Below are 20310 nucleotides of genomic sequence, written 5' to 3' on the forward strand. Positions count from 1 at the left end.
GATTATGCTAATGAAACAAGATTTATACGTTGCAATTAATAATCCACTTGGTTACACCATCGTAGGATAAAGTGGTCAAAGCAACCATGTCCTTAAGATTGCCGCTCAACCACCAATTGAGAAGGCAGGCACAACCTCAAGATTTAGGCAGACCCGGAGAAAAAAAAGGCATGAGTTGGGTGCTCGCCACCACGCCGACCAACCACACCACTATCAAGATTTCAGGGGTTAAACATGTCCAGCGAGAAAACCATAACTCATTGCTCTGTCACCTATCATTGTGAAAACTCTTTTTTTGGATGACACGTCAATTATCTTTCCCGTTACTTCTCGTAAAAAAAACTCTCCCATTGCAACGCACGAGCATATGTGCTAATGTTGGTCTAACAAAAGGATCCGTCGGTAAGGTACATACGTTCATGAATCATGATTGCATGGAGCCCGACTAAAAACAAGTGTATGATCTTATTGATTTTTTTGAGAAAGAAAAACAAGTGCTTGATCCGATACTGGACGCAGTACATCGTACACTCGGAAAGGAGCCCGAACCCGAGTTATGCTCCTACAAGAAAGCCGTCTTGCCTGGAACGTATTCTATATATGCACGCACCGTACGTACTTTGGTACATGCAAAAATCAAGAGTGAAAAATCTTGAACCAGCCTAGACGAGAAATACTATGGGACCGGAGAGCATTGCACGAGAGCTCTGGTTTCCGGCCGCGAGCGCGGAGCGCGCCTCCTCGGCAGCCGGAGCCCGCTCATCGCAGACGGCTACGGCGTGTACTCCTTGGCGCGCCGCCGCTACATCCGTACGACGCGGCACCAGCGCTACCGCGAGCTGACCGCGGACCTTGCCCCGCTCGTCAAATCCTACCGCTCGCTGCAAAAGCTTGGGATGGAAAACTGGCCGGAGTACGACGAGGAAGCGAGGAGGGAGATGACGCTCTGGAAGCGCAAGCTCATGGACGTGTACTGGGACGCCGCGCCGGACAAGCGCAGGGCGAGCGCCACGGAGCGGTACCTAAGGGTGCGGTACAAGCACCGTATGCTCTACCCTTTCGTCGCGTGCAACGGCGTCGTCGTGGCCGGCGGTGTGGCCCAGCGGATACTCGGGAGAAACATGCCAATCTTCGGGCTGCTGCTCTACATCTTGGCGATATGGTTTTTGGTAGCACTGACTGAGATACTGGTCTCGGCTAGGTGGATCCTCCCCCGCTCCGTAATCTACAACGTTTTGGAATTTGAGTTCACAAATCAATTCCACGGACATTTTCCGTAAGTACAAGGGGCCAGATTCTTCTTCCATGTAATCACCCAGCAATAATAGTCCAATGATTGGCACCAGATCAAACGCAATCTACCTTTTAATTTCTACTAATATCTATTGCGTTTATGAAGAATGTTTTCCATAGGTGGCGCCTGGTTATTTCTGACAAAATGAATAATTTAATATGATGCCTTCACCATGCTCAGCAATAGCTTTGTAAAGGGGCTGACTGTATGTTTACAAACTTCTGTACGTTAACAAAATATCTCGTTTAGTAATGCTTATTAGCTAGGCTAATTATATCTTCATATCTTCATCCTCTTCTACTGCATTTTATTACCACTATTTTAGGGCATGAAAACTTTCTCGCTAGCTGCACAAGAGTTAAGGGACGAAGAAGATAAATTATGCATGAACTCTTAGAAATCTTTGAAATTCAGGCCTAATAATATAAAGGGTACACTTTAGAGTTTTCCTAAAGTAAGGGGGCAATGGCCCCCTTTGGCCCCATGAAGCTCGACCATTTCACATTAATTATTCACTTTGATATTCATGGCGGCATTCTTGGAGGTGGAGGAAGAGGCTAGGAGGTTCATGGGGTGGTTCCGAGAGGCATGGCCCTACATTCGCGGCTACTAAGGGAGCATGTTTATCGTCCTCATCTCTGGGGAGGTCGTCGCCGGGCCGAAACTCAACGACATCCAGTAAGTATATATCACTCTGGATCAAAAGAATCCTGTTTTGCTTTTCTTGAGGTTAAGTGCACGGTAGTGGCAAGCTAGCCGTACGCTTTGCACCATCTTCAAATAAGATCCATGGGTGCTTTTTCAAAACTTGGATCAAGGATTTAGAAGAAGAGGTTGTTTATGAAATGCGCCCTGATTAATGTTGTAAGAATCCTACAAAAGATTTATTATTATTATTATGTCCCGATGACACCGGAGGGAAAGATTTAGATGACAGATCAATAATATGACTAACTGCTAAAGTGAAATAAAATAAATGAATTATAATGTACTAATAAAACGTTGACAAAGTTATGTGAGAGAGGTACTCCCTTCCTAATGTACTTCAAAATAGTTTATTAAATGAAGAGATTGACAATTGTATCTTGTCTCTGTTGTATTTTTTGAGGTATCATCACCGGGAGCCACAAAACTTGCATCACATGTTCTGTTTGGTACTAAAACTTTAAAAATATAGTTTTGTAGTCACCTAACTTGATTCAAGCGTGCAAATATGGTCATAATATACATATGCGGACGTTTTCCATGTGTATGACCACAGTGTCAGTGAGTGATTGCGCTGGTGATGTATTTTTGCACAAAACACCCAGATATTTTTTTTATTTACAAAAAGTCAACCACCCTGATTTTTTATTTACGAGAAAACTGTACATATAAGAGGCGAAATTAACACCAAACATGGTTCCACCAGATTCAAACCCACGCTAACTAGTTTAGCACAACATGTACTAGCCACTACAACATTTAGGTCTTGGTGTCTAATATGGATAATGAACCTATATGGACTAAACGGGACACACATGGAGCTTAAATGAGCTGCGGATATTGCAGCCCATTTTACACGCGCTATTTTTTTCAACATATTTGTAAAACGTAAGTGATGAAGTTATGTTCAAATATTCATGCGTTAAAAATATTATAAATGTACAAACGATGATTAGTAAGTAAAACTTTCAAATATAAACATGTGTATTATATAAAAATATTAAGTTAAATACTTTATAAACCTGAGTATCATATAAACGTGTGTGTTTTATAAATGTTCAAATTACATATTTGGTTTTCAAAATTACAAATAAAAAATATTATTTTATTTATACAAACATTTACATAATTATATGCACATTTATATAGTTTAATTTTCTTATAATTAAAACTATTCATAATTTATAATTTAAACTGTTAATATGAATATTCAATCATGCCTAATTATTAAATTGTGTATTTATTTTAATATAAGTCATGAGTAAAAATTTATACAGAAGTGAATACTCATAAATATTTAGTAAATGTCCGTATTCATAATTTTGTATAATTTTAATATAAGTCGCAGGTGTATATATTTTTGGATTGTTTAAAAATAGTTATATAATAAACATTTTTAATGTCCTTATTAACTAAATATGTTTATATATATTGAAATGTTTTTATCTATTATTCATCTTTTTTGTTTATAACATTTTTAACACACAAATATTTGGACGTAGTTTTATTACTTATGCTTTACAAATATCCCAAATGTTTTTGTTACTTACGTTTTACTAAATATTTTATATATAATATACAGGTTTATATTTATATGTTTTTATTTACTAATCATCATTTGTATGTATAATATTTTGAACACAGAGATATTCGAACAACTTTATTACTTTATTTTAAGGCAACATAACTTTATTACTTACATTTTACAAATATCTTAGAAAGAGTAGCGCACACAAAATAGGCCTCAGTATCCGCAACTCGATTAAACTAGACCTACTAGTGTTTAAACAGTTGGTTGTTGGTTCAATTCCTCTTGCCGTATTTTTTTTTGCTAATTTTTGCATATATGTGCACTATTGTGGTCGGGTTTTTTCTGTAAATAAAATATGGTGCTAATTTACGCATATATGTGCACTACCATGGTCTGGGTTTTCTGTAAATAAAACAATGTGAGGGGTTGTTGTGTACAAATTCGTCGCTATGGTTGACTTTTTCCGCAAATAAAAAAATATGAGTGTTCTGTGTAAAAATACATCACAGTCCAATGCAGTCACTCGCTGACAAGTGGGGCCATACCACATGGATACGCCCGCAAATGCGTAGTGTGACCGTATCCGCACGTTTTAGTGAAGTTAGCTGACCACAAAACCATATTTTCAAAGTTCTAGCACCAAATTATACATGTGACGCAAGTTCTATGACTCCCGATGATATCACCTTTATTTTTTTTACACACAGGATATATCGCTTCTTCATAGCCTTGGGAACAAATTTGTTCTTGTCCCGGAATCCATGTCGTGATAAGTTCTTGGCGAAGAGAGAGGTTAGCTGTGTTCTGACCTCGTCACTTCTGAAGTGTTAATTACCATATCCACTACTAGAAAAAGGCCTACCAGTGACGCACCTGTTTTACCTACTAATGGCGCATCACAGGTGCGCCACTAGCATCACGCCATTAGTATTTTTTATTAATGACGCACCACGTAGTGCGTCATTAGTATGCCTCCCAGAGGCCATATATACCCATGTGCTCTGGCTTACTAATGACGCACTAGTTGATGATGCGCCACTAGTGCGCTCTGGCTTACTAATGGCGCACTAATTGGTGGTGCGTCACTAGTATGAATATTAGGTATTTTTTTTCTTTTCTGATATTTGCACATGTTACATAATATATTACTGGACAGAATATAGACAGCACCACACAGCAAAAGCAGATTCATTGAATACAATAGAAGATTAGTCTCCGAATACAATTCATCATATTAGTCTCCGAATTCAAAAGACCGAACAAAGATAGAACATTACAAGTCTCGAGACCGCGAGTAGCGAGTTTGTCGGAAGTAATACTAATCCTAACAAGTCCTACTAATCATCATCATACAACTTCTACTCATTATTAATAACAAGTCATACGATCATCATCTTGATAGTCATCGAACCAACCCTACTTAATTGTTCTTAGCACATGATCATCAGTATTAAGCAGGACCTAAATACCCTATTTAAGGTAAAATAGCATAAAACAATATAGACCCTGACTCTCCATTATGGAGAATGGAGATCATCCTATCTCTAATTCTTGCGCTTCACTTTCTTTTGCTTCCAAGAACCTCCTTACAACTGTTCATACATTTTTTCCATCCTTTGATTTGCATGTCTCCACTTCTTTTAGAAATCTGGTATGGACAGTTGAGATTCGTAGGATGACCTGGCTGTATGTTCAAAACATTAAGGCTACCTTTCTGATACATCAAATGAGGCACAAAATTCTCTGGGATTATCTGTTGAAAAACGTAGTAATAACATCATAGTTAGAAATGATGTACTAGTTTTAGAAGTATGCAAAAGATGCACAGATGTTGTAATAGTAAAAAATCTTACCAGGGTATCTCCATGGTAGTTACCGTAGTTGAACACATGCACTAGTGTAACATCCCAAAACTCTAAATTTTGGAATGTTATAATAAATAGATAGATTTGATTGACTGTTTGATTGATTAACTGAAAGTGAGTGAAATTTGAAACTTTTGAAAGTTAAATGAGAGGGAATAAAAGGACTTTCCCAAACTTTCATATTTGCTTTCTGATCTCCGTGAATTCAAATTCTTTTCAAATACAAAACCCTTGAGCAAAGATGATATGACTTCTTCCATTTTTAAATGAAAGGGTATTTGAAAATAATTGAATTTCATTTGGAAATATTTCAATTCAGAAACTTTAAGCAACTCAATGATTTTCACGAGAGGAGATAAAATGACTTATTCAAATTATATGAAATATGAGTTGGGAGTTTCAAAGGATCAAATTCAAAGTTCTTTTGAATTTATTTTCAATTTGGAGTTATTTGAGTTTTATTCAAATTATTTTTCTCCAAAAATAAAATATATGGAAATTAGGGTAACATGATTCCCTACAACGGAAAATTGAAGAGAAATAAATTTGAAATCATTTTGATTTTTTTAAAATGATTTTTACTGGATTTTATTAGAGCAGAAGCACTCTTTAAATTATTTAAATTTTTCTGGATTTTATTGGACTTTACAAAAATGTTCACGTTGTAGATAATTTTTTTGAAAATTTTGATATATTATATGTCTATATAATATTTTTATTTATTTTTGGTTTTGTTATGTTTTTGTTGTCTGGAAAATAATGTTTTTTTAAACTTTCTCCTCCGCCGCCGAACTGGGCCGGCCCAACAGGCCACGACCCAGCCCAGCCAGCGTGCCGCCGCCTAGCTCCCGCCGTGCCCGACAGGGACTCGCCGGAGTCCGGCCTCTCCACGGCGCGCCTCGCCCCCTCCTCCACGCCACCACCTCCCCTCCCCTCGCCCTTTTAAGGCCGACCCCGACGCCCCTCGCCCCCTCTCTCTCCTCCCTGCTCTCGCCCGATCCGTCGCTGGCGAGACCCGCGCCGCAACCGCCGCACTTCGCCCCGCCGCCGCTGCTTGCTTGCCTCGCTGCTGCGCGCTGCCACCTGCCGCCTTAGCCGCGCCTCCACCTCGCCGCTCTCGCCCCTCGCCGCCTCGCTGCCGCGCCGGATCCGCCGACGCCGGAGCTCGCCAGACTCGCCGGAGTCCGTAGCCTCGCCGGAGCTCGAACAGATCCGCCGCCGCTGGTTTATTTCGACTGAACCAGTATAAACCGCCTCGGTCCGGTTATTTCTTTTAGGGTTTAGGTTTTTTCTCGGTTTTATTTTAAAAACCCCGATTTAGTTTTTTTAGTTAGATCTATTCTAAGAACGTTCTCTGCTTAGGACTAGTTAGTGAACGTTCATTATTTAGTCTTTTCTTTGTCTGTTAATATTAGCCAGGGACCCATATGTAATTAGTTTCTTCACAGTTTAGTCCCTGATCTTCAATCTATCACAACTTTTTACCCGTTTATCCAAATCCAACGAAACCAACGCCCACGTCTTCGTTATGATCTCCTCTATCCAGTAATCCAACTCAAACATGTTTTTGAAAAGTTTAAAATTTGATTTAGATCAGATTTGAATTTGAACTTCGTTTGATCATAACTTGAGTCTCGTAACTCCGTTTGAGTTGATTCTTTTTGCAAATCGAAGCTCTTGACCTAAACTTTCTGATAAGGCCAAATTCACATAGTTTTGGTACTGTTAGAAAATGTTTTATGTTGCAAGAGTTATTTTCTTGGTTTTGAAGTTTTCCGAATTGTCCTCTTCGATCTTTCTGATACTTTGAGTGATTGCTTATGTGTGGTTACTATTGCTTGCTTACGATAGATTGACCGGAGTGTGACGAGTAGAACTATCAAGAGTTTTGAGTGCGAATCATCTTCATCAACATTGCAAGCAAGTTCACACTTTGATCATACCTTTTCTACTACCCAGTTTTATTGCATTAGATCAAATCCTCAAACATTGCATGATTAGGATCTAATTTAATTGTGGGATGGGAAGTAGTTGAGGTAGTACCTATTACCTGTTTATTATCAAACCAATTGGGAGTTACTATTACGTTATGCTTATAGTGCCATGCTATGCTCATAGACGTGGATTGGGTTTTGAGAGTATCCATGACAGATGTGAGATTGTTAATTTAATGGTTTACTTAAGGTGGCAACTTAAACACACATCTGGGTGGATTGAGGTACCTAGTTATTCCAGGATTTGCCTGTCTAGGCACCTGGGTAATCCAGGACTTGCATGTTTTCTTTTGGACCGCCACCCAGACTCAAAGGGATCATGAGACTATTCATACTAGAAACTTCCGTGTGCAGCCACAAGCTATTATGGGCTCTATCATAGTTGACTAAGTCGTGCGAACTCTTACAGTGATAGACTAGCAGATGTAGGGGATGTAGGTGGTACGGTCTACCCGATCGTAAGGTGCTAGCGCTTCTGAAAGACTATGTCTTGGTCATCCGTCTTCTCAAACACCATGTAGTGCGAGAAACCAAACGAAGGCGATCGAGTCTTGTGGGGAAAAGTGCGCAAACCTTTGCAGAGTGTATAAACTAATCATGGTTAGCCGTGTCCCCGGTTATGGATAATTTCAGTATCTAGTTCTTGGATTCTCCTGTTGATCTCATCACGTTACTTTAAATTAAGTTTGTTGGGTTTAATGATGTTATTTAATTGGGATTGAGAATGCTGTCAACCATTCTCAATGTTCAACAACCACCATAATAGTTAAATAAAATTTATTCCTTTGTAGTAGGGAAAAATTAGCTTTTCGCAAAAACATTATAACCATAGAGCTTTTCCACCAGCCAAATATGCATGTAGTGATAGCCTTTATTCATCATTCTCTATGGTGTAAATTTGCTAGTACATTCAATGTACTGACCCTTTGTGGCTGCAACGTCTCATGTTGCAGGAATCTTATGACGAGTAAGTGATACGTTAGGGTTATGATTTCTACACTCAACTTTGTCGTTGGTGTTGATGGGAATCCACAACCTTGTTACTTCTACTATTTGGATTGAGGTAATAGTATTTATGTTACTTTTTACATGTGATTTACCTCTGTTATAAATCCTCGAGTACTGTGTGTGTCAGCATACCGATCCAGGGATGACACTTAAGCACAGAGACTTGATCCATTCGGGTCGGGTCGCTACAACTAGTGGCACGTATTGACCATAATGTTGAGGAGTTTGATTGTAGATATTGTAATTCTCAATGTCAGCACAAAATCCGACCAGATAATTTTTCTCCTTGTAAGTTAATTCGGAGCCATTGGTGTAGTGGGTTTTGTCTACCATCTCCCGCACATTCTTTGAACAATGAAAATAAGTTGTCAATGGAAATAAGTTGTCAACTATTTTGAAATAAACAATATAAATTAGCTAATAACTGTGTTTGAGAAACTCACGTAGTGGTAGAATTGGAGGCGTATCAACAAGGACCCAAATGTCCATATTGTCTTGCTCGATTTTAGGATCACCAAGATCCATCGTGACAAGCATACCCTCATCAAAACCATACATCTTGCAAAATGCTTCCCAATTTTTGCAACCAAAATGGGTTACGCTCCCAGAATTATACAGATTTACTTCAAAATCCACATCGTGATGAGTCCTTAGGTGAATTTTCTTTGTTTCTAAATTTTCATGGTCTTTAAAATCCATCCTCTCCAAGACATAGCATCTTGCATGGCATGGGATAAGCTATACTCGAATTGTAAAAGATGAAAATTACACGTTGAAATAGTTGAAGTCATGCTTAATTATGAAAATAACACTTGTCATCATTGTGTACCATTTCAACTTCGAAGGTCTCCTCGAGCTTAATGCTGAAGTGCCGATCATCATCCAGGTGAGGCATGTCGCACAGACCTCGATCGTCGTGGCACCAGCCGCACTCCCCCTGGAGACTTTCGTCGTCCGATGACGACATATCCTACGTTCATAATTCAAAACTACATCATCTCTTGCGTTGGGTCCAATAAGATAATCCACAGTGTGGTGAAAACACGCCCTTCGAACTGGTTTGAGCTATTGGTGAATGGAGATGGTCTAAGATTTTCAGTAGTAAGAAGTGAAGTGGTAATCTTGAGAGCAAATGGTTAGGATGAGTGGTTCCTCTTCCCTGTTTAGCTTTACAATAGAATATTGTTAGTCATGCACACTTGTGCATTTTCAGCCAGGCCCAGTAGAGTTGGCCTAAAAACATTTCTTTCTTTAAGCCTGCTACATCCATCTCAAGTATTTATGGTCAAGGATTAGCAGGGCCATCCAAATAGAATATGTGGTATGGGCTTTTTGAAGGAAATATGCCCTAGAGGCAATAATAAAGTTATTATTTATTTCCTTATTTCATGATAAATGTTTATTATTTATGCTAGAATTGTATTAACCGGAAACATAATACATGTGTGAATACATAGACAAACAGAGTGTCACTAGTATGCCTCTACTTGACTAGCTCGTTGAATCAAAGATGGTTAAGTTTCCTAGCCATAGACATGAGTTGTCATTTGATTAACGGGGTCACATCATTAGAGAATGATGTGATTGACTTGACCCATTCCGTTAGCATAGCACTTGATCGTTTAGTTTGTTGCTATTGCTTACTTCATGACTTATACATGTTCCTATGACTATGAGATTATGCAACTCCCGTTTACCGGACGAACACTTTGTGTGCTACCAAACGTCACAACGTAACTGGGTGATTATAAAGGTGCTCTACAGGTGTCTCTGAAGGTACTTGTTGGGTTGGCATATTTCGAGATTAGGATTTGTCACTCCGATTGTCAGATAAGTATCTCTGGGCCCACTCGGTAATGCACATCACTATAAGCCTTGCAAACATTGCAACTAATGAGTTAGTTGCGGGATGATGTGTTATGGAACGAGTAAAGAGACTTGCGGGTAACGAGATTGAACTAGGTATTGAGATATCGACGATCGAATCTCGGGCAAGTAACATACCAATGACAAAGAGAACAATGTATGTAGTTATGCGGTCTGACCAATAAAGATCTTCGTAGAATATGTGGAAGCTAATACGAGCATCCAGGTTCCGCTATTGGTTATTGACCGGAGACGTGTCTCGGTCATGTCTACATAGTTCTCGAACCCGTAGGGTCCGCACGCTTAAAGTTCGATGATGGTTATATTATGAGTTTATGTGTTTTGATGTACCGAAGGAGTTCGGAGTCCCGGATGAGATCGGGGACATGATGAGGAGTCTCGAAATGGTTGAGACGTAAAGATCGATATATTGGACGACTATATTCGGACATCGGAAAGGTTCCAAGTGATTCGGGTATTTTTGAGAGTACCGAGGAGTTACGAGAATTCATATTGGGCCTTAATGGGCCATACGGAAAAGGAGAGAAAGGCCTCAAAGGGTGGCTGCACCCCTCCCCATGGGCTGGTCCGAATTGGACTAGGAAGGGGGGGGACTCCTTCCTTCTCCTTTTCCCTTCCCTTTCCTTCCCTCCTACTCCTACTACTTGGAAGGGCTCCTAGTTCTACTAGGAAAGGGGGAATCCTACTCCCGGTGGGAGTAGGACTCCCCTAGGGCGCGCCATAGAGAGGGCCGGCCCTCCCCCTCCTCCACTCCATTATATACGAGGACAGGGGGCACCCCAAAGTAACAACAATTGATCTCTTGATCTCTTAGCCATGTGCGGTGCCCCCCTCCACCATAGTCCGCCTCGATAATACTGTAGCGGTGCTTAGGCGAAGCCCTACGTCGGTAGAACATCAACATCGTCACCACGCCGTTGTGCTGACGAAACTCTCCCTCAACACTCGGCTGGATCGGAGTTCGAGGAACATCATCGGGCTGAACGTGTGCTGAACTCGGAGGTGCCGTGCGTTCGGTACTTGATCGGTCGGATCGTGAAGACGTACGACTACATCAACCGCGTTGCGCTTACGCTTCCGCTTTCGGTCTATGAGGGTACATAGACAACACTCTCTCCTCTTGTTGCTATGCATCACCATGATCTTGCGTGTGCGTAGGAAATTTTTTGAAATTACTACGTTCCCCAACAGTGGCATCCGAGCCAGGTTTTATGCGTTGATGTAATATGCACGAGTAGAAGACAAGTGAGTTGTGGGCGATATAAGTCATAATGCTTACCAGCATGTCACACTTTGGTTCGGCGGTATTGTTGGATGAAGCGGCCCGGACCGACATTACGTGTACGCTTACGCAAGACTGGTTTTACCGCCGCGCTATGCACACAGGTGACTAGCGGGTGACAGCTTCTCCAACTTTGGTTGAACCGAATGTGGCTACGCCCGGTCCTTGCGAAGGTTAAAACAGCACCAACTTGACAAACGATCGTTGTGGTTTTGATGCGTAGGTAAAAACGGTTCTTGCTAAGCCCGTAGCAGCCACGTAAAACTTGCAACAACAAAGTAGAGGACGTCTAACTTATTTTTGCAGGGCATGTTGTGATGTGATATGGTCAAGACATGATGCTAAATTGTATTGTATGAGATGATCATGTTTTGTGACCGAGTTATCGGCAACTGGCAGGAGCCATATGGTTGTCGCTTTATTGTATGCAATGCAATCGCCCTGTAATGCTTTACTTTATCACTAAGCGGTAGCGATAGTCGTAGAAGCATAAGATTGGCGAGACGACAATGATGCTACGATGGAGATCAAGGTGTCACGCCGGTGACGATGGTGATCATGACGGTGCTTCGGAGATGGAGATCACAAGCACAAGATGATGATGGCCATATCATATCACTTATATTGATTGCATGTGATGTTTATCTTTTATGCATCTTATCTTGCTTTGATTGACAGTAGCATTATAAGATGATCTCTCACTAAATTTCAAGATAAAAAGTGTTCTCCCTGAGTATGCACCGTTGCCAAAGTTCGTCGTGCCCAGACACCACGTGATGACTGGGTGTGATAAGCTCTACGTCCATCTACAATTGGTGCAAGCCAGTTTTGCACATGCAGAATACTCAGGTTAAACGTGACGAGCCTAGCATATGCAGATATGGCCTCAGAACACTGAGACCGAAAGGCCGAGCGTGAATCATATAGTAGATATGATCAACATAGTGATGTTCACCATTGAAAGCTACTCCATTTCACGTGATGATCGGTTATGGTTTAGTTGATTTGGATCACGTGATCACTTAGAGGATTAGAGGGATGTCTATGTAAGTGGGAGTTCTTAATTAATATGATTAATTGAACTTTAATTTATCATGAACTTAGTCCTGGTAGTATTAGCATATCTATGTTGTAGATCAATAGCTCGCGTTTAGCTCCCCTGTTTATTTCGGTATGTTGCTAGATAAAACTAAGTTGAAAGATGTTAGTAGCAATGATGCAGACTTGGTCCGTGATCTAAGGATTATCTTCATTGCTGCACAAAAGAATTATGTCCTTGATGCACCGCTAGGTGACAGACCTATTGCAGGAGCAGATGCACACGTTCTGAACATTTGGCTAGCTCAATATGATGACTACTTGATAGTTTAGTGCACCATGCTTAACGGCTTAGAATCGGGACTTCAAAGACGTTTTGAACATCATGAAACATATGAGATGTTCCAGGAGTTGAAGTTAATATTTCAAGCAAATACCTGAGTTGAGAGATATGAAGTCTCCAACAAGTTCTATTGCTAAAAGATGGAGGAGAATAGCTCAAGCAATGAGCATGTGCTCAGATTGTCTGGGTACTACAGTCGCTTGAATCAAGTGGGAGTTAATCTTCCAGATAAAATAGTGATTGACAGAATTCTCTAGTCACCATCACCAAGTTAGTAGAACTTCGTGATGAACTATAATATGCAAGGGATAACGGAAACGATTCCCAAGCTCTTCGTGATGCTGAAATCGACGAAGGTAGAAATCAAGAAAAGCATCAAGTGTTGATGGTAAACAAAACCACTAGTTTCAAGTAAAGGGACAAAGGGAAGAAAGGGGAACTTCAAGAAGAACGGCAAGCAAGTTGTTGCTCAAGTGAAAAACCCAAGTCTGGACCTAAGCCTGAAACTGAGTGCTTCTACTGCAAAGGGACTGGTCACTGGAAGCGGAACTACCCCAAGTAATTGGCGGATAAGAAGGATGGCAAAGTGAACATAGGTATATTTGATATACATGTTATTGATGTGTACTTTACTAATGTTTATAGCAACCCCTCAGTATTTGATACTAGTTCAGTTGCTAAGAATAGTAACTCGAAACGGGAGTTGCAGAATGAACAGAGACTAGTTAAGGGTGAAGTGACGATGTGTATTGGAAATGGTTCCAAGATTGATATGATCATCATCGCACACTCCCTATACTTTCGGGATTAGTGTTAAACCTAAAATAAATGTTATTTAGTGTTTGCGTTGAGCATGAATATGATTGGATCATGTTTATTGCAATACGGTTATTCATGTAAGTTAGAGAATAATTGTTGTTCTGTTTACATGAATAAAACCTTCTATGGTCATACACCCAATGAAAATGGTTTGTTGGATCTCGATCGTGGTGATACACATTTTCATAATATTGAAGCCAAAAGATGCAAAGTTAATAATGATAGTGCAACTTATTTGTGGCAACTGCCGTTTAGGTCATATTGGTGTAAAGCGCATGAAGAAAATCCATGCTGATGGGCTTTTGGAATCACTTGATTATGAATCAGTTGATGCTTGCGAACCATGCCTCATGGGCAAGATGACTAAGACTCCGTTCTCCGGAACAATGGAGCGAGCAAAAGATTTGTTGGAAATCATACATACTGATGTATCTGGTCCGATGAATATTGAGGCTCGCGGCAGGTATCATTATTTTCTGATCTTCACAGATGATTTGAGCAGATATGAGTATATCTACTTGATGAAACACAAGTCTGAAACATTTGAAAAGTTCAAAGAATTTCAGAGTGAAGTGGAGAATCATCGTAACAAAAATAAAAGTTTCTACGATATGATCGCAGAAGTAAAATATTTGAGTTACGAGTTTGGCCTTCAGTTAAAACAATGTGAAATAGTTTCACTACTCACGCCACCTGGAACACCACAGTGTAATGGTGTGTCTGAACGTCGTAACCGTACTTTATTAGATATGGTGCGATCTATGATGTCTCTTACTGATTTACCGCTATCGTTTTGGGGTTATGCATTAGAGACAGCTACATTCACGTTAAATAGGGCACCATCTAAATCCGTTGAGACGACACCGTATGAACTATGGTTTGGCAAGAAACCTAAGCTGTCGTTTCTTAAAGTTTGAGGTTGCAATGCTTATGTGAAAAAGTTTCAACCTGATAAGCTCAAACCCAAATCGGAGAAGTGCATCTTCATAGGATACCCAAAAGAAAATGTTGGGTACACCTTCTATCACAGATCCGAAGGCAAGATATTCATTGCTGAGAATGGATCCTTTCTAGAGAAGGAGTCTCTCTCGAAAGAAGTGAGTGGGAGGAAAGTAGAACTTGATGAGGTAACTGTACCTGCTCCCTTATTGGAAAGTAGTTCATCACAGAAATCTGTTCCTGTGACTACTACACCAATTAGTAAGGAAGCTAATGATGATGATCATGTAACTTCAGATCAAGTTACTACCGAAACCTCGTAGGTAAACCAGAGTGAGATTCACACCAGAGTGGTATGGTAATCCTGTTCTGGAGGTCATGTTACTTGACCATGACGAGCCTACGAACTATGAGGAAGCGATGATGAGCCCAGATTCCGCGAAATGGCTTGAGGCCATGAAATCTGAGATGAGATCCATGTATGAGAACAAAGTATGGACTTTGATTGACTTGCCCAATGATCGGCGATCCATTGAGATTAAATGGATCTTCAAGAGGAAGACGGACGCTAATAGTAGTGTTACTATCTACAAAGCTAGAATTGTCATAAAAAGGTTTTTGACAAGTTCAAGGTGTTGACTACGACGAGAATTTCTCACTCGTATCTATGCTTAAGTCTGTCCGAATCATGTTAGCAATTGCCGCATTTTATGAAATCTGGCAAATGGATACAGAAAATTGCATTCTTTAATGGATTTATTAAAGAAGAGTTGTATATGATGCAACCAGAAGGTTTTGTTAATCTTAAAAGTGCTAACAAAATATGCAAGCTCCAGCGATCCATCTATGGACTGGTGCAAGCATCTTGGAGTTGGAATACACGCTTTGATAAGTTGATCAAAGCATATAGTTTTATACAGAGTTGCGGTGAAGCCTGTATTTACAAGAAAAGTGAGTGGGAGCACTACAACATTTCTGATAAGTATATGTGAATGACATATTGTTGATCGAAGATAACATAGAATTATTCTGCAAAGCATAAAGGAATGTTTGAAAGGAGTTTTTTTCAAAGAAAGACCTCTGTGAAGCTACGTACATATTGAGCATCAAGATCTATAGAGATAGATCAAGACGCTTGATAAGTTTTTCAATGAGTACATACCTTGACAAGATTTTGAAGTAGTTCAAAATGGAACAGTCAAAGAAGGAGTTCTTGCCTGTGTTACAAGGTGTGAAGTTGAGTAAGACTCAAAACCCGACCACGGCAGAAGATAGAGAGAGAATGAAAGTCATTCCCTATGCCTCAGCCATAGGTTCTAGAAAATATGCCATGCTGTGTACCAGATCTATTGTATACTGTACACTGTTTTTGGCAAGGGAGTACAATAGTGATCTAGGAGTAGATCACTGGACATTGGTCAAAAGTATCCTTAGTGGAATAAGGATATGTTTCTCGATTATGGAGGTGACAAAAGGTTCGTCGTAAAGGGTTACGTCGATGCAAGTTTTCACACTGATCCAGATGACTCAAAGTCTCAATCTGGATACATATTGAAAGTGGGAGTAATTAGCTAGAGTAGCTCCGTGCAGAGCATTGTTGACATAGAAATTTGCAAAATACATACGGATCTGAATGTGGCAGACCCGTTGACTAAACTTCCCGCACAAGCAAAACATGATCACACCTTAGTACTCTTTGGGTATTAATCACATAGCGATGTGAACTAGATTATTGACTCTAGTAAACCCTTTGGGTGTTGGTCACATAATGATGTGAACTATGGATGTTAATCACATGGTGATGTGAACTATTGATGTTAAATCACATGGCGATGTGAACTAGATTATTGGCTCTAGTGCAAGTGGGAGACTGAAGGAAATATGCCCTAGAGGCAATAATAAAGTTATTATTTATTTCCTTATTTCATGATAAATGTTTATTATTTATTCTAGAATTGTATTAACCGGAAACATAATACATGTGTGAATACATAGACAAACAGAGTGTCACTAGTATGCCTCTACTTGACTAGCTTGTTGAATCAAAGATGGTTAAGTTTCCTAGCCATAGACATGAGTTGTCATTTGATTAACGGGGTCACATCATTAGAGAATGATGTGATTGACTTGACCCATTCCGTTAGCATAACACTTGATCGTTTAGTTTGTTGCTATTGCTTTCTTCATGACTTATACATGTTCCTATGACTATGAGATTACGCAACTCCCGTTTACCGGAGGAACACTTTGTGTGCTACCAAACGTCACAATGTAACTGGGTGATTATAAAGGTGCTCTACAGGTGTCTCCGAAGGTACTTTTTGGGTTGGCGTATTTCAAGATTAGGATTTGTCACTCCGATTGTTGGAGAAGTATCTCTGGGCCCACTCGGTAATGCACATCACTATAAGCCTTGCAAGCATTGCAACTAATGAGTTAGTTGCGGGATGATGTGTTACGGAACGAGTAAAGAGACTTGTCGGTAACGAGATTGAACTAGGTATTGAGATACCGATGATCGAATCTCGGGCAAGTAACATACCGATGACAAAGGGAACAACGTATGTAGTTATACGGTCTGGTCGATAAAGATCTTCGTAGAATATGTGGGAGCCAATATGAGCATCCAGGTTCCGCCATTGGTTATTGACCGGAGATGTGTCTCGGTCATGTCTACATAGCTCTCGAACCCGTAGGGTCCGCACGCTTAAAGTTCGATGACAGTTATATTATGAGTTTATGTGTTTTGATGTACCGAATGAGTTCGGAGTCCCGAATGAGATCGGGGACATGACCAGGAGTCTCGAAATGTTTGATACGTAAAGATCGTTATATTGGACGACTATATTCGGACATCGGAAAGGTTCCGAGTGATTCGGGTATTTTCGAGAGTACCGGGGAGTTACGGGAATTCATATTGGGCCTTAATGGGCCATACGGGAAAGGAGAGAAAGGCCTCAAAGGGTGGCCGCACCCCTCCCCATGGGCTGGTCCGAATTGGACTAGGGAGGGGGCGCCCCCTTCCTTCCTTCTCCTTTTCCCTTCCCTTTCCTTCCATCCTACTCCTACTACTTGGAAGGGCTCCTAGTTCTACTAGGAAACGGGGAATCCTACTCCCGGTGGGAGTAGGACTCCCCTAGGGCGCGCCATAGAGAGGGCCGACCCTCCCCCTCCTCCACTCATTTATATACGGGGACAGGGGGCACCCCAAAGTAACAACAATTGATCTCTTGATCTCTTAGCCGTGTGCGGTGCCCCCCTCCACCATAGTCCACCTCGATAATACTGTAGCGGTGCTTAGGCGAAGCCCTGCATCGGTAGAACATCAACATCGTCACCATGCCGTCGTGCTGACGAAACTCTCCCTCAACACTCGACTGGATCGGAGTTCGAGGAACGTCATCGGGTTGAACGTGTGCTGAACTCGGAGGTGTCGTGCGTTCGGTACTTGACCAGTCGGATCGTGAAGACGTACGACTACATCAACCGCGTTGTGCTAACGCTTCCGCTTTCGGTCTACGAGGGTACATAGACAACACTCGCTCCTCTCGTTGCTATGCATCACCATGATCTTGCATGTGCGTAGGAATTTTTTTGAAATTACTACGTTCCCCAACACTTTTTTAGTAGGTCATCCTACCAGATTAGGGTTTATCGATGACGAGCAACTGACATTAGTAATAACTATGAGTTGATATCACACTTCTATATGTATAACACAAGAGGCAGTTGATCCTACTTAATTAAGTACTAAGATACCCCGGCCCATGCATTTTTCGCAAGTACCCCATATGTCCTATTTTTAGCAAAGTCGTGCTAAAATTCACGGAAAATTTCAGCATGACCTTTGCTGAAAATAGGACATATGGAGTACCCGAATTTGCTGTAACGGAAGTTAATCGACATTCGGCAAACTCAAGGGCCTCTCGGGGTACCTGCAAAATCATTATCCCTGCGTAATGAAGTCGCCAATGGGTCATTTCAGAAGATCACAATGAGACTACCAGCAATGACCAAGTACCGGTGGAAATGTGAAATAGCACAAAATCCTATGACTGAATCCAACTCAAGACTTCTGTCATGGGATTCCACAAGCCCACATTGGTAACAATTGTACTTCAAACATGCTATTACCGGCCAACAACAACTCCAGAACGGAGTTAGCAGAGAAGAAAAAGCACTATAGACGTTCATCTAAAAACTCTTAAACGGCACAGTGCAGAATCGTAAGCAAGATAGCAGGTGAAACAATTACATCATACATTAGCAGCAGTTCATAGCAAAACTAGATGAATGTTTGGCCTCTTGATAAAAAACCATACATCAGCAGCATCACATACATCATACATGATACAGCAGCAGTTCATCAGCAGCATGTTGATGACTTCTAATTTAACAAAGTATCCTATTATTTTACCCTAATGAGACTAACCAACTGTTGAGGAGTTTGGCATATCTTCATAAAAAAGATTGTACAATTTTCTTTTTCCATTTCTTTTGCTTCGAAGAGTTATATATATTCTTGATTCAGATATTATTCTCGCATGCTCTAGCAAATTATATGCATCTCCGACTGATTGTGTCAACTGCCATATATGTTGCGTCAATCGGCATCACTACTTCTCCTCACAAGTAGCAGTAGAAATGGCTGATGTAGATCCATCCACCCACTTGAGTAAAAGGTTATAGCACCACAAATATACTTTTGCTTGCAAGGCTACATGTCTGAATTTTGACTGCGTTCCAACACCAATCTAAATTTTTGTTACTGCATTCTATGGTCTGTCTAAATTTGACAGAGTTATAAATGACGTTGAGCAACAATGTAATGTACATTTACATTTACATGTTTTGTCATACTACACAACACAACTGTACAAACTGCCGCTGATCATCCTCTATTCTGAGCAAGCTACAGCAGTAGATACGAAACGATGGCTCACCGTGGGCAGCCGGTGCAGAGGGGCATGGCGGCGGCTTCCTGTTGTCCCCGCTGCGGCAGAGGGCAGAGGGGCAGCCGGTGCAGAGGGCCGTGGAGGACGGCTGGGCTGTGGCGGGAGTGGGTACCGGCGGCGGCGAGTACAGGGACGGAGGCGGCGAGGTCCGGGACGACGGCGGCGAGGTCGGTGGCGGCGCTGGAACCCTAGCGCGCGGCCCTGCTCGAGGTAAGCCCAAGAAGTCAGACCAAGGGCGCGTGGCAGGCACGAGCCACGGAGAAGTGAGGGGCGCGGGTGAGGGGAGGCAGGGGGCTTACTAGGGAGGGCCTGGAACGGCGTGGGGTCGTCGGCGATCTCTGCGGCCGAAAGAGGAAGAAGGGGTCGGGGACGACGCTTCGGGGATCTTCCGGTCGCGTGAGCCGTCGGGGAGAACGAGGGAGACGCGGCGGTGCTTCTGGGATCAGCGGCAGAGCAAGGGGAGCACGATGGCGCGGCTATGACATCGGGGGACGACGACCGGGCGGCCGAAGGAGGGGGCGTGAGGGTGTGGCAAGGGGGAAGTGGATCTGGCGAGGGAGGGACGAAGGGATCGGGCGAATTAGCTGAAGATTACTAATGGCGCACCCCCTAGCGGTGCGCCATTAGTATGTTTTTTTGATAGCAATGGC

Source organism: Triticum aestivum, chromosome 3A, assembly GCF_018294505.1.
Source record: "Triticum aestivum cultivar Chinese Spring chromosome 3A, IWGSC CS RefSeq v2.1, whole genome shotgun sequence".
Lineage (NCBI taxonomy): Eukaryota > Viridiplantae > Streptophyta > Magnoliopsida > Poales > Poaceae > Triticum > Triticum aestivum.